This window comes from Molothrus aeneus, chromosome 6 (assembly GCF_037042795.1).
Source record: "Molothrus aeneus isolate 106 chromosome 6, BPBGC_Maene_1.0, whole genome shotgun sequence".
Lineage (NCBI taxonomy): Eukaryota > Metazoa > Chordata > Aves > Passeriformes > Icteridae > Molothrus > Molothrus aeneus.
In genome coordinates this window covers 41774110-41790478 of record NC_089651.1, presented here as the reverse complement: position 1 = coordinate 41790478, position 16369 = coordinate 41774110, and the positions used below count along the sequence as shown (strand labels likewise).

The 16369-nt window shown below is 40.8% G+C and overlaps 1 protein-coding gene across 5 annotated transcripts in view; it reads right to left on the bottom strand.

Moving 5' to 3' along the window:
* NRXN3 (neurexin 3) overlaps nucleotides 1-16369 on the bottom strand; it is a 968325-nt gene that overhangs the window by 721391 nt on the left and 230565 nt on the right. The window lies entirely within an intron of this gene.

Sequence of the window (16369 nt, the reverse complement as noted above, 5' to 3'; positions counted from 1 at the left end):
TATATGAAAAAAGAGCACAGCCTACCATTACCACATTTTGGTTTTTTACTATTATTTAATGCAATAGCATAACCTACAAAAGGAACATGTTCTTCCATTTTAACAACTCCTTACATGTTCAAAATAGGAGCTAGATGACACTGAGGAAAGCTCACAGAAAAAAAGTTTGCCAGAAGCTCCACAGAAGTCATCTGGATTCAGCATCTAATTCACCTAGACACTTGTGGAAAACTAAGCATCTTTTGAAAATTTTGCATGCAACCCAGACAAGACTGATACAGGAGTGGTTTAAAAGGTACAGAAGTAATTAAAGGTCAGAGAATGGGGGAAGCTCAACAGCAGTGCAAAATGTGTGTCAGTTTACCATGACTGGCTGGTAGTGATGCTGATGAACAGAAAAGGTATTCAGGCATAAGTACTCCAGTGAATCATTGGAAGTACATAAGATCTCTTCAAAGCTCAACAAATCGAAAAATATTTCAAGAATAAATATTTCATCATAGTAGAGGCCTTTTGTATTCAAGTGAAAAACTTACGTCATGATTGTAATTCTTTCTTAGCTATTCCCATGTGGTCTTTTCATATATAGATATTATATCCATTTATTTCAATGCGATAAAAATTGATGCTTAGTATATACTGTAATTATCTTTAAATACTTATCTGCTCATCTGTTTTCATAAATTTCTGAAATTATCTATGCTATTTGGAATAATAGATAACAGCTATTCTATCAGCTCATCCAAAATTAGTAACTTCATATCATCAATGAAATGAATTTCATATCTTGATGTGACAGCACCAAAAATGAGCCCAGCTGCTTTCATTAGTTCAAACTACTGGGTAGCACAATCTTATTAAAGCCTTGTACACATTATCAAGACTGTATATCAATTAAAAACAATTTAAAAAAAAAAACAGTTGAACCAGTGCTTCTCTTCAGTACTATAAACCAAACTCTGAACTCAATGGCCTTGATAAAAGTAAGGAGCAATTTTATGGCAATCAGTGAGGGTATACTGCTGGATGTAAGACAGCGATCATGCTGGTATCCGTGTTCATGTTATTTTTCCTAAGCCTGTTGCTAGAAGGTCAGAACTGATGTAATTCTTACTCTTACAAGCAAAGCCCAACTGCTATAAAATTACTTTTCAAATCTCTCTGCAGGAGATGTGACACTGCCCTTGTGCTACAACTACTGCTGAAAAACCTGTGTTTCTCCTGCAGTTCAGAAAGGTGCTGCCATTATTTTCCTGAAGATGAATTCAGCCCGGAGATCTTGACTTCTGTGGTTTTGGGGTTTGGGACTTGGTTTCTTTTTTAGTAGCAAAGACCCTCATTCTAATCTAAACACCAGGGGTATTTGTATATTTTATAAATATTTTCCAACTCCTGTTTCACTGAAGTGTTGTCCCACTTTTCCCCACACATTAACAACTCCATTAACCCACTGACACCATAGTCCTGTCATTTTGGAACTGAAAGCTGGTCAGAGATTTTGGGAAGTTATGATGGCAGTTTTAGTTACAACCCATAGAGCAAACCCTTATGCATCCCTTGCACGTGGTCAGCATGAAGGATCGTTGTAACCCTTGCCATGTGAAAAACATCACTGTGTTTAAAATACAAGACAATTCTGAAAGTGGACTCTGCCAGTTTGTAACCTCAAGAGCCTCCAAATTAGTTGTCTCTTGACAGCTCTCTGGTCAAACATGCTCATTCTAACAAAAAATAAGTGTTGGTGGCTTTTTTCCTTGTAACTTCTCTGTCTACCACTACTTTGTAGAATCACAGAGAAGCTGAAATATTTTTTCATGCTGCCTGTAGAAACAAAATTTTATCAAAACAAGTTCTACACATACCTTCATAATACCATGATCTATTATGGGGCTGCTGAAAAAGAACTGTTGGCAAAATTTGGCCTTCACATTGTAATGTTAAGAGCTTTTCTGTTAAAGCGTATGTCAGAACAAGGTGTAACATTTTTTCACAACTCTGTTGGCTCTGCAGAACTAAAAAATAAGAGGGATTAAATTATATAACATTAAATTAATTCATATAGTTGATCTGTCTAGATATAGACATATGTCGCAGACATCTTTTCACTAAAAATCCTTTCTTTAGGATTCTTCCTTCTGAGAAGCTAAGAGGCCTCAGAGACAGGATGTAAACAATGGTTGTCTGCTGCTGTGGAATGCAACAGCTCCACCTATGATTGGCCCATCTTGGATGTTTATAATTAATGGCCAATCAAGGACCAAGCTATCTCAGACAGAGTCCGAGAGACCTGCCTTTGTTATCATTCCTTTCTTTTCTATTCTCAGCTTAGCAAGCTTCTGAGAAAACCTGTCCTTTTTCTTTTTAGTATAGTTATAATGTAATATATATATATATATATCATAAAATAATAAATCAAGCCTTCTGAACATGGAGTCAACATTCTCATCTCTTCCCTCATCCAAGAACCCCTGGTGAACACGGTCACATATATGCAGTTTTATCATTACATACAGATAACTTGACACAAAGAAATAAAGAAACTTCACTAAATACTTTTTTTTCCTGATTTTATGCAATTTTTTCTTGCTTGCCGCTATACATCAATCCCACAAAGGGACTGAACAAAAGAGAACTGTACAACTTAACTAGTCTGGGAAGACAAAGGAGGAAGAGAACTCACTGCATTTAGTATATACCAGGACTGAAAGCTTTTTTACAATTACCTGACAATTTGCAGCATTAAGCTTTACCATCTGCAGCCCACAGAGCATCACAATTGTTCCTGCTGTTGCCTTTACACTTTCTTGGAGCACCACTTCCCTGTTTCTTTGTCCTACAGATGAGCAGATTTTGTACTTCTGTTATCTACTTGGCTTGACCATACCATGATGTAAAAATCATAAGACATAGTTGTGCCCTCCTCACCTGTGAATGTCTTATTGAATGGACTTCACAATGAATGTTAGTTTAAAAAAGTTCTCAAGCTGCAGAAACAGCAGCAGACAAATGTTAGTGCTGACCTCAATATTTCATATCATCCAGTAAAACAATATGGTTGGCCCCAAAGATTCTGTTTCTCAGTGGAGGTAAATTAAGAACTCATTTTCAAGCTCTTACAAGAACTGCAGCAACTCCATGAAGTTCCTTTAGTTGTGGGTGGTGTATATATATATGCTAAAATTGCTTCATCTGGCAGAACTGAGACTGTTCAGCCCCAAAAGACAGAAAAGATCCTTGACAGAAACTGTTATTTCCCACCAGCTACAATTTCTGATAGTCATGCAAGCACCAGTCAGAACAGGCTGTGGCCAGCCCTGCAGGCTTATAAACCTCCAGACCCCACCTGTGCCTGCTTTTTCACCTCTATAAAAGAGAGTTCTGTCTACTGGCTGTAGCAATTACTCCTTCCAGAGTAGAGCATACCTTGTATGTACAGCACTGCATCAACATTCCATAACCACTGAGGACTGAAACACAGCTGGGACATGACCTTTCTTAGCTGCAAGAGGAGTTTGAAAGGGGCAGAAGGACATTGAAACAATGGGAAACTTGGTTTCTGCACATCAAGGAGTAACCCTGACTGAGAGGCAGGGTACTCGTGTCTCTGTGCACTGGCAAGCATGTGGAATACATCACATCAACTCCTTCATGGCAGCTGCCTACATGCATCACCTTACCCTTCAGTAAACACAAGGCAGCTCATGCCTCAGTGTGAATGCACTAACTTGCTTTCCCTTAGAATTAAAAGAATACATTTGTTTCTTTTTAATAGGTAAAATCAGTCTAGATTGCTTCAGAGTGATTTGTTATCATGGTAATAATCTAAGCCAGCAATCTCCCTTCCAACACCACCCACCTGCTATTATTTTAAATTCTTTCTGCCTGTAGGTTTTTCACTAAACCCTTCTCGGACTCTTCCAAAACTCCCTGAATATTGCTAGAGACTAATGCACCATTTCCTGGGTTGAACTTCAAATGTCAATGGCTCCAGCCCTCCTTCACCTCCCTGGTTGCAGCTACTATGAACCACTAACTCATAAACACAATCCATAACCTGTAATATCTGAGTTTATTAGTTATTTTCCCACTGCTGCATCTGTCTGCCAGAGGTGTTAAGCTTCCATTGGGATCGACATACACCTCTGATAAAGGAATGTTTGTTTGCTAACTGCTTCATATTGATGTGTTTACACTGAACACTAGCACTGAGGGAGAGGGAATAACAGACTGGGACCAGTTCAAGTTATTTTTACAACACTTATAATATGCATGTGGTTACAAACAGATTTCATGGCTTTATTTCAGGGGAAAAATTACAATGAGAAGGTGTAGTTTTTTTACCAACTGGCATCACACCGTAGCAATCAGCTTTAAAGGCAAATACATTGGAAAAAACTCATACTTGATGTTCCTGCTTGCTTCTAAAAAAGTAAAAATGCCCTTAACACAGGGATGAATAAAAGCTCAGATTATAAAATCAACAGATGACCACAAGAAAATACATCCAGCTAGTATTAGAGCATCAGCCTCACTGCAGATTTTGCCAGCCAGTTTGTTAGATCTTACTAACAGTCTCCTAGAGGTCTCCAACTTTGCCTTCTGCTGACTAGTGTTTCTGTGGCCCACCCAGTGCACTGGGTGGGTTACTTTGAAGCAGTCACATGGCTGTGTGGGAGGACATCACTGGATGGCCAAGCTATACATGGCACATACATGATAAACACATATCACAAAACAATCAGCATAACCCAGACACTGATTGTCTTAGCAGAAGCCAGCAACTGAATGAACTATTAATACTAAATTCCTCTCCAGAGCAACTTTTTGAGCCAGACAAAGCTCTGATACAGACCTATTAGCCATCTGTATGGCATTTCAATCAAAGATGGCTCTCTTAGCTTCAGACTCATCTTCAGAGCCTGTTTTCTGTTTACGCTGCTAATGACAGAGAGCATGGGAAAAAAATATGGGAAGGATAAAGGGACAGAATAACCTTTAGTGATGGAAGACATTTTAAAAGCCAAAACTGAGCTTGCCTTATCCTCCTAAATATAAAGCCAGAGGAAGGGCTCCCTGTAGAAGAGAGTCTCTGTTGTTGCACAGGACTTCATGCGTGCAAGCACACACACAGCAGGAGTCTCCCTCTGTGGAGGAGCACACGGTGCCTCCAGAGCAGCTCTCCCTACCCTGACATTCCTGTCACACCGCATGTGGGTGCTCAGCAGGGCAGGCAGCCATGAGGGATCCCACATGCACACACGTACAGTCCTTACCAACACATGCAGAGCTGTACATGTGGCTGTCTGCACACGCAGATTCACGCACCATGACACACACGGGCCCTGGTTGCACAAGTGCTTTTGAATGTGCATGCGCGCACAGGGCCCATATGGGCTGGGCAGGGTTCCCTTCTCCCTCTCTCTCTTCTCTTCATTGAATGGGAAAAGGCTGTCAGCAATTTCCTTCTGTCAGCAGCTGGGAGACACTTTTCTGCAGTTAGCTGCAATTTGTTTCAATTATGTGTATTAATCACAGCCTGCTCCTGATGGGATTCTTCATAAATGAAAAATTTTTAAAAATCAGAGCTTTTCTTTTTAACAAGACGATTCCTCTCTCATGATGGCACTTAATGATTGCAGATTTGTTGGGAGAGTGGGGGAAAAAGAAGGGAAAAAAACAGGGAAAAAAACCCCTTTAGACACGTCCATGTTTGCTTATTTCATTAATAAGCACCATGGCTCAAGAAGCTGGCAGGGCATGCAATTGAAATGGGGGTCAGTTCACAGTCATTTCAACTGTGCAGAGAGTGCTCTGAATAGCCTTTATACATAAAAATCTTCTGGTTCAGAGAAGTAGTAGAATTACATTAATTAAGGATTTTTGGACTCCAACTTGCTTTCTTTGAAACCTAAAGCAGCAATCACCTTCCTAGTGTTTCAATATCTTATAGCAGGCATTAATTTTAAAAAAACTGGAAAAAATAGTGAAAAACTGGGAAACCTATAGCTGCCTAAGGGCTGCTCCCAAAGTCTACTGGAGCATAACCAAAGTATCAGTGAGGATGAATGCTATGCAGTGTCTCAAAGTTGCCTATTTAATCTGTGGGTCCTAAGAGGACTCCTGAGGAGCATGCTCTACATTTGCAGTGAAGTAAATAAAATTAGGTACTTAGTATGTATGCTGATATTTTGGAAATACTCTGCTTAAATAAGCTCCTCTGCTGAGATATGAGGGTGTATAAGGATATATGCCAAAAGGATCTTTCCTTCTTTCTCATTATCTGATTTCCCCTAGCAGTTATAATCTTAGCTACTATTGTATTAAAGATTCCCCCTGCCCTGATTTGTCACAAATCACAGTGAGGGCTGATGAACTTGGAAAACTTAGGAGTCATGGTAAAGATTTTATCCAGAGGTGTAAATATTTCCAGGAAACTGCTAGGATTCAAGCAATGGGCACTTACTCCACAACCCTGGAATTTTTAATCAAAAATTATCCAAGTACCAAAAATGTAGATGGTTTGCCAGTGATGATCAATGTATTTTAACAAAGACTGGGTTAGAACAACAAAGCTGTGATAGAATAACAAGGGGGTCCATAAGACTGGTACTCCCTTAAGCTGTATTGCAATGAGTCCTTCCAAAATTTGCTTTCTAAAAATCTGCTTAGCTAGATTTGCTCACTCCATCACACTTAGGGAAAAGAATAATGATCCTATTCTAGGTCCATATGGCACAATGTGTATAATACATCACTTAGAGAATTTAAGCCTACTCCTACCTTAAGATTTAATGGCACACGCCATTTGGGTGTACAAAAAATCCACCCAATATATCCCCTGAAATCATCATTTCAACAATGACAAAATCATGAGTGAAGATGTCTTTACACTGGCAGAAAATACAACTTTATTCGTATGTTTTCTTTTCATAAGGGTCCAGGCACACTAACAAAAAAATTTATGAAGTATATGCATATGTGCATGTATATATATAAAATATATATGTATTATACGTATATATATTCAAATGAGCTCTTTACATGACTAGGTTAATGAAGTCATAGGTACAAGCAAGTCAAGTCAAACAGGTTCTGCATCAGACATGTTTTCTGGGACACTGACATGAGACAGGGATTGATGTGATGTGATTCTGGACATAGTTACAGTGTTAGCTACAGTAACTAGGGACTGTGCAGCTGTCAGAGCTCTGCCACATCATATGATTAGGAACTCTTACTGCAAGATGGTGTAGATTTTGTGGGAGAAGATGATAGTTCCTCTGCTCTACCCATCAAATGCATGTCTAGACCCTGCTGATCTGTGAAGGTCACTGCCATGGATGCAGCTACACCCACATGATTCTATGCCTATGAGGATTTCATGGCTCTTTGCAAGAAAACGTGGAGGAGATAGTCTGTACTGAAAAGAGCATGCCTTTGCCTGCATGAACTGCATCCACAGGGAGCCCTTTTACTGAGGTCAGAGCAGTCTTTGAATCCAAAGCAATGAGTTTCACAGGTCTCAATTTCTTCCAGCTTAAAGGTAGGTACCTGAAAGATAATTGTTTACTTCAAAGTGTTATCTACAGAGGGAGAAGTCTTAAAATCCTGAGACAGGATCACTTGCCATCATCAGTGCCCCTTGTTCTCATCTCAGATTTACACAAGCAGAATATTTAGAGAAACTAAACCCAGAGCAGTTACTTAATGAAACTAACCATGAATAATTAAGATGTGGAAGAGTCACAACATTAGGAATCATTTAGAAACCAACATGATTTCCAAGCTAGATTGCAAACTGCCCAATCTCTGGGCACGCTGTCTTCAGCTGTGGTCACAAACTCTGGCACCACAAGAAAGAGTACATCCCTTTTACTAGCGCTTTCTTCTACATTTCCATCAAAAATTTCCATTGCTTTGTGCTTTATTTGCCAAATTAAAACACAGTCCACATAAATGTGTTGGTAGAAGGCTCATCAAGAAAACTTCATCCTTAGTAGAGTCATGCTGACATGTGCACAGACAAAAGGGAGAAGAACTAGGAAGAACATGGGAAGTCTGAAAGGTGCAAAAAGCTTGGAGCTTCACAAAACCCTTGGGCTTCAGACACAGCAATTTTCAACACCAAGACCAATAAATCCAGAGAACGTGATAGAGAAAGTAAGAGAGGAAAGAGGTGGGGAAAGGAGAAAAATAAGAAAGAAGGAATACAAAGAAATAGAGGAAAGCAAAAGGGACAAGTGGAGAAAACAGGCAGAAAAGGGAAAGAAGGAGAAAAAGAAGAGGGAATGAGAGAAATTGATAGACAGAAGGGGAGAAAAATCTCTGCTGGTACAGTAACAAATAAATCCCTGCAGCATGACAGGCGTCTGCTGAAGCATTTCATTTCCCCGCAGCATAATGGTGTGTTATTGCCCATTATCTGTTCTGTCAGTGCCAGAGTCGATATTAAATGAGGGGCAGCTGCATTTAGCTGCCATTTTTCAGCTGTCTCTCTGTTACCATGGAGACACACTTGTTTTTTTTTTTGATGAACCTGGCTGCAAGCAGAGGGGTGCATGCGCACAAGGGGGAGGCAGGAGCGCCACAGAGCAGTGGGAGCAAAGGACCAAGACAAACAGTGGAGGGACACAAGCAAGGGGAGGGCAGGTCCCCTGTACCCAGGCACCACAGAGACAGCCATTTCAAAAACCCTCTTAATATGCAGAGGGGCCCACAGCCGAGCATACAGACATTGCTGTGACTTTCACAGATTCTAGCAATTGCTCCTTCATCCCTCTGCCCTTCTCCTTTCCCTGCACCCTCTGCCCCATAACAAGAGCAATCCTCCCCTTCTGTCTGCTATCTCTGCAGCAACATCTCTAAGACTATTAGAAGTAATGATTAATTAAGCCTCTTAAAGACCATGTAGCAGGTTGATGAGCATTAATATTGCTAAAATATGAATCATGAACATAAAGCTCAATGAGATTGGATGTGCCCCTCTTTCCCAATAAGATTTATGCAGGAAGCTGCTGCCACAGCAGTGGGTGCTGAAATCTAGATAACTTCACTCACCATTTTCCTGCTTCAAATATAAGGATATTCCCTACAGGGAAGTGGATGGGAGACATCTACACAGAAAACTGGAATCCAATGAAAAAGATCTGATTTCCTTTTCTTAACTTCTTAACACAAAGCTTCTTTAGAGGAGAGATGCACTGTGGTCTGTAGCAAGCCACAGGCCTGCAAGGGCCCCGTGGTGAGCAGAAGCCTAAAGATAGGAAATGCCAAGAGTCATGGTGAATAGGCTAGAAGTCCCTATCCTGCCTTTGGACCCCTGCTTCTCTCTCTGTAACCCTATAGGTCACTTTGCTTTAACCCTTGCCATTGGACCATTCCAGATCCCCCTGTACCCTATATAAAGGGCTGTTTCAGCCTGGTTCTGGTAGAAGAGCTGTCACTGGAACCCTTCTCAGAAGATTCAATAAAGACACCACTGTAGAACTCCAAATGGCCTTCTCCTGTCTCTCCCTGTGTCTGCCTGTCTAGGCACCTAGCAAGCTGAAGGGCTGAAAGCACAATGAGCTGGTGATCACTAAAGAGCTAATAGCACTTAAGCTTGCTAAGGTTGCCTGCAGCTGAGAACTGCTTGGGGACTCGGACAGTCCGTCCCGGAGACGACTGCGCTATCTGGACCCACGCAGCCTGCTGGGGCCACCCTGAACCCAGCAAGGCCCATTTAGTGGTCTCCCTGCACCATTTACTTCATGGTGGCAACTTCCAACCCTGCATCTAGCATAGATTTCATCTCTAACACTGCTGGCTTTAGACCCACAATCAGCATACCTGCAGCGGCTGGGAGAGCCCATCTGTTCTCCAGTGGCATCTCAATTCCCAGTATGAGAAACTTCTGCTTCAAGTGTTGACCACACACAGCACTAGAACTAAGCAGTCAGTTCCAACAGCATTTTCAGTTTACTTACATTACTATAAGCTATTTATCTCTGCTTGAGGGCCCTGTTTTTCTGAATTGCTTGTAAAGGGTTTTAGGAACATTGGAGAGACTGACATGGTGAAAGTCAAACTAATAGACTATATACAAACACCAACAAATGATATGGAGCCACGGTGTACTCCTAGACTTTGGAACATGGCAGTTTGCAATTCTAAACTATCAGAACTCTCTCCAATATAATTTTCTCATTTTACTAGCAGTCTTACAAATTTTTCTGAGCACAACTTAGGGGTTAGGATATACCCATGACTATTCCCAATGCCCATTTTTCATACAACCATTTTTCTTGTTCTGCATGTTTATGAGCACAGACCATCCTGCAATGGCCAGTCTCAGTGCCAGGAAACATTTCCACACGTGCTCAGCTGATTAGTAGAGACAACTAGGCAATCCAGCTTGGCCACAGCCAGACAGTACTTTGAGCAGTCCAAAACTGCAAGGATAAGGGTCTTGTTGACATATCCTAGCCCTGCCCATCCTAGCTCTCTGTCAGAGGGCTGACTTGCACAATTCTGCTTATCCTGCAGCTTGGATGGACACACAGAACGCTGGAGTCACAGCTCCTCTGTAAGCCACTGAATACTTGAGCCATAGATCTGCTCAGATACATCCTGCTAAACAGATAAATACAAAAAGAGGACTAATAAACCCACTCAAGATGACAAGGATAATAGGATGCCTGAGAAGTAAATTACAGCCTTAAGATACATACCAAGAGCACTTTTGGGGTCTCAAAATTCCCCAGCAGTAAATGGGAATATTCTAATGCTACACTCTGAACTTGCAGAAAGCCTCACCTCTACATCAACTATCACAACACTGAAAGGAATTTTTTGATGTGCAATGCTTATTATTAAGGCTAAAAATACCCAGAGGACATTTACTCCTGAAAGGTGAATTCATGATGCAGATAAGTCGTCAGACACTGAGAGCATTCAGCTTTTCACAGCTGAATGTTTCAACAAGAAGCTGCTGTTTGGTCTTTAAGAGATATCTACATTTGCCTTGAATTCTATTTACAGCTTCCCAGTCCATCGTCAGATTATGTTTCTCAAAGTCCAAACCTTATACCTCCTCCCTTAAACCTCCATCCTGTCCCTTTGCCCCAAACCCCCAGTCTGAAAAGCAACAAATTCAAATGTCTTTGCTAGGAAGTTGCAAGAAGAAGATGCAAAGGTGCCCAGGCCCAACTCTGGTTTGCAGTGGAGTGTCCAATCTCTTGCTGTTTAATCTCAGTGCAGGTAAAACTGAAGAAATACTGATACATAAGCAACACCAAGAAATACAGCAACACTGAGTAGTCTTAACTTTTAAAATTGTAATTTGCTGCTTCCTTTTTAGCTTAGAGCACCCTCTTTTGCATACACCCTGCTTTCCCAATGCGTTACTTTGAATCTTCTCATTTATTTGTTCATGCTGTCCAGCATCTCCTAACAAATAAGCTTCTCAACACTCAAACACTCAAGTAGAAAACTACTCTTCTAATAATTGCAAAAACTGCAGTACCTTCCAATGATCCACTGCACTGTCTTCCAGTGACCTGCTAGTACAGACAATTTCAGTGTCTGACTGTGGAGCAGTCTTCTTCCTTTGTTCAATGTATTTGCTTTATAGAAGCCATTTAAAAGTCACTATTTCTCAAGTGAAATAGCTCTCCCTAGCTCTCCCTGCTCCATGCTAAGAGACAGTAAAAACAAAGGATCCAAGTGCATCATTGTACATTAAGAGGTAAGTCCTCATCTCATAGTTCCAATGTACCCATATCTTGTCATTTTCTCATCACTACCCCTTACTCTGATGTTTTCCCACATTGGGCCTTCTGGAACTTGACAAAACTTTTAAAAGCAGATTCTAAAGAAACTCCTCAAGCAACATTTAAATGGCACAATGCTGTTGATCTTTCCCCCAGCTGATATCTGCTCCCTTTCTCTATGACAGTTGCACAGAACTGCTCATGCATCTTTTCTTATCTTGCTGACCACTGATTTCTTTAAAATTTTCAATTGTCCCACATTGATGAAAAAAGTTCTGCCTGAATTGCTTACATGCTATTCCTTTCTTTAGCTTTTAGCCACTTTCATAACCTTTTGCTTTTGAATATGGAGTTATCTTAAGCACCACAGAGTACCAGACTGACATTGGATTTGCAGGATCTTTTTTCTCTGGAAGTTGCCTCCATTCAGAGTGTCTGATCAAAGTCATCTTTGTAGTCCAAGAGAATTTTGCATACAGTAGTGGAAACAAACATCTGATATACACAATTGAAAATATGAATGCTAATGAACTGTTTAATCTGTTAGGTCAATGACACTGGTTTTGGGTTCAATGAGTCAGGGAAGCTAAAGGGAAGAAAGAAATATGCTCTAATACTAAGAGATTTTGTTTTAATGTAATCTCTGGTCAGCAAAGAGTATGACAAGAGCAATAACAGAGCAGTTTTTGAGACAAATGGGAAAGCAAGGGGGAGATTATCTTGCAGAGCTCTCAAACAATTCTGTGCTCATTTCAAGGAGTTTCTAGAATTGTGCCAACTGCGATCGAAATTTGTTTATATAGCACAGATAAACTGGTTCCAGAACCTGCCTAAACTGTCCCATTTGAGTTAAGGAATACATCAGAAGAGCAAGGGAATTTGAAATTTATTCCTCTGACCACATTCCCCACACCCAACAACTCCACACTTAACTGAGAAACAAAAAAACGACAACAAAGGTATAAAAGAAACCCAACTGCTAGATACTACAGACAGATGATATTTATTCAGTAACAGTTTCTAATCAAAAATATTGATTTCTAACTCAGGGATTCTTTGTGGAAAGCTTTCAGGTAGACAAAACTAGTACTTAAATTTCAAGGAAAGAAAGAAAGATGTATCTTTATTTTGATGCCTTTGCATCTTTATTTTCCCCACTCTCTCTCTCCAAAGAACAATACCCATCAGTTTTCTTCCTACAGCCTACTGTCTCAATTCAGTCACTGAAAAATAGACATGTTATGTTTGGCTCTAATTATTTGCATTCATGTAGCACAAGGCAACATAGCTGAGGATCAAACCCTCAGTGGCACAAAGGCTGCCCCAAAGGTGCCCCTTTAGTTCTGGCATTAAGGGGCTAGTGCTCCTGGTGATGGTATTCCTAAATCTGATTCCTACTACTGGTGAAGGAATGGTGCACACCACTCTGCCAACAGCAGGTCTGCTTTTTTGTGCATCAAAACAGGATCCAACTTTGAGTATTTTAGTACTCCAACAGCAGCTGGGACAGCTCAATTCAGAAAAACACCCAAGGGGCAGAAATGTGAGAAGGTCAGAGCCTAGTATCACAGACAGCTTTCTATAAAAATGTGGCCTCAGTATTGACTATTCAGGAACAGATTTCAAACCTCAGCATCCCTGATGCTGAGCACTCCTTATGCCTTGCCTATTTGTAGGTCAAGTCATACAACTAAAGAGCTGGGAAAGAAGGTCGAGTCCTCCAGATGCAACCTTTCAGCACTGAAGTCTCTCCTTTCCTATTCTTTCCTACTCCATATTGCCCCAGGAGGGGATACTGTGTTTTACAGAACACTAAAACACAGTCATGAGGAGTATAAGCAATGAAGTGTATTTCCATGTCACAACAGACTTTATTGGCATAATTCCTAATTGTGACTGTTTAGAAGCCCCATAAGAGCAAGAATAATTACGTTTAACAGGCAAAGTGATTAAGAGACAAGATAAGTCAATTCTTTATCCTCCTCCCCTTCCCAATTGCTACAAAATCCTTTTTCTTTTGTCTGCCTTTGGGAAATATGTACAAGTGAATGTATTCTACAAGAAAATAATGGGAATTTCAATTTCTAGGAATCTTATACTTGTGACATCCTAACACTAGTTTCCTTGAGTGGGATCTTATATACACTTGTGAGCGGCAGTATAAAACAAAGACAAAATTTGGAGCCCCACCAGAAGACAATCTAAAGGAAAGGGCAAGATGTAACTAAGCAGAGGGAAGTATTGCAATACTTTCTAGAACAGTACACTGTGAAAAAAGCCCATCATTTAGATACAAGTTTGCAATTTCCACCACGTTTAGTATGAACATAAAAGACAAAGCATTTAGTGCCTCATCATGAAGCACCACTTCCTAACCTGCACCTGGGATCTGAAGCACCCATCAAGCAACACTGAGCCCTCATGGTGCAAAACCAGTCAGAGGATAATCCAGGGGGTGCAGAGACTGGACCACAAAGCATTTCTTCACTTGAGGCAGGAGAGGACAGGTTTGCAATGGGGATTTGCCAAAAGTACTGGTCTGTGGGGGTTTATGGATCGAGGAAGTTCCTCTTTGCAGAATCCAATTCAATCATTATACAGATAGTGGCCCTCACAAAAGCAGATCCTTTTGGCTACTATCTATCTTGGCCTATCTTGGATATTACCAACTTCCAAAAACATGCAGGAGTCTGTTTTGGTAATAAAAGAATGTCTAACGAGGACGAGTCAGAGTCTTGAGCACACCAAGACCCTGGGCTTGGTATCACCTCCTCCCCCTCCCTGCTCTCTCCCCAGCCTGCACAGTGCCTCTCCAGAGCCAGTGGGACATGCCCTGGCTGACAAGGACCCAGTCCAGTCAGTCCAAGGGCTTGCAGTCACCAGCAAGCTCTCAGCCCCTATGGTGATCTGACACAGCAAAGGATCTTTAGATGCCAACTGGTACCATCCACAGCAAATGCAGACCTGCTGTCCCAACAAACATGAAATGATGCAGCTATTCCAGCTAGCAGCTTTAAAATACCCTTCTAATATGCACTAGTTACATTCATTAGAGCCCAGAGATAGCCAAACCATCTTACACCTCTCCTTTTGTCCTTTAATTCCTCTAAATCTTAAAAGAACATTTGTTTTCAAGCTGACTTGTCACGTAACTTCATCCTCTCCCAAAACTGTTGGCAGTTTCAGGTTCAGATAAGGTCCAGAACTGTCACCACAACACAAGGAAAAGCACTTCTCTCCATTTAAACTGCATTTTACATAACCAGGATATTAGAGCAGCCAAAGGCTCTGGGGTTTAATTCAAACTTAGACTCTCAGGTGTGATTCTGTTTTGCTGCAAGTATTTTAATTTCCATTAGAGAGAGAAGAGGAACAGAATTTTACATGGTTTCATATGCATTTGTTTTGATTTTTATAGTTGGCTAAAGTGCTATATTAATAGCACAGCAGGGGCTGCACTGAAACCAAAGACCTGGAAAATAAAATATTCTCAGCATTCATTATTTCAGTACTTGCAAATTCCAACAAGATGAGACTTCTATATGCTTATCATGGAAGAGAAAAAATAGGCACGGATTAAAATAGATTAAAAAAGCCCACTATTTATTTACAGTACATAAAGCAAACATACTTGCAAATTGTAAAAGCATTACCCTTGGTGTCCTCAGAGATTCAAATGTATTGGAACAAAAAGCAGGCATACCCAAATTAAATGCTCAAAGAGAAATGGGAAAGACACTTTCAGTCAGATATGCAACTGCTGAAGACAGACTGCCCAACACTTAGAGCCGAGCTCTGAAGGCCTGAGTCATGAATCCAAATTTCAGACATCTGAGTTTTCACAAGATGTCTCTCATATCTCATCTTAAATCTCACATGAACCTGATGTACAGACATGGTTAAATCACCTGATCCTCTTTTCCTAAAAATTAAGACTCTGATATTGAGCCATTTAAAAGTCTTCTGAGATAAATTGCCCATTGCATTGCAAAGCAATAATACTGCCACTTAGTTTTGCCTAGTATTAAACAAAAACTCTTCAGAAAGCATACACACACTTGTTGAGGTCTTAATTCCAGGAAGAAGAGCAAGTGTCACACATAGCCAGAGCAATCAAGAGTTTTCAGTAACCCTCTCCCATTCCAGTCTCTACTCTGAGTAAATGAGCCTCATCTGACCTCATTACACCCCAAAAAATTGAGTCCTTCAAACTATTCAAGCAAACATCAAAGAAATAGAGGAAAAAGAGTTCTTCAAAAAAAAAAAAAAAAAAGAAAGACCCAAATGCCTAATAGTAAAGGGCTTCTGACATGCAGCATGATGAGCCCCTGCTGACCTTATAGACACAAATTTGGGGTGGAGGGTATGTAGGGCTTCACAAATGATGTCCTATACCACCATACAGAGCTAAGCACTCCCTACAGAAGCATGTGTGGTGTAAGGAGCCAAATCTCCTGCTCAGGGCACTGCCCCATGGCTGACCCTTCACTCTGCTCCTGTAGCTCCAGCAAACACACCCACAGCCACCTAGTGCAAGAAAACAAGGGTCTGAATGGCCCTTCTGGGGCCTGAAATTTCTCTGCAGTCCTAGGAAAGGTGTTGTCAGGACCAGGACAGTA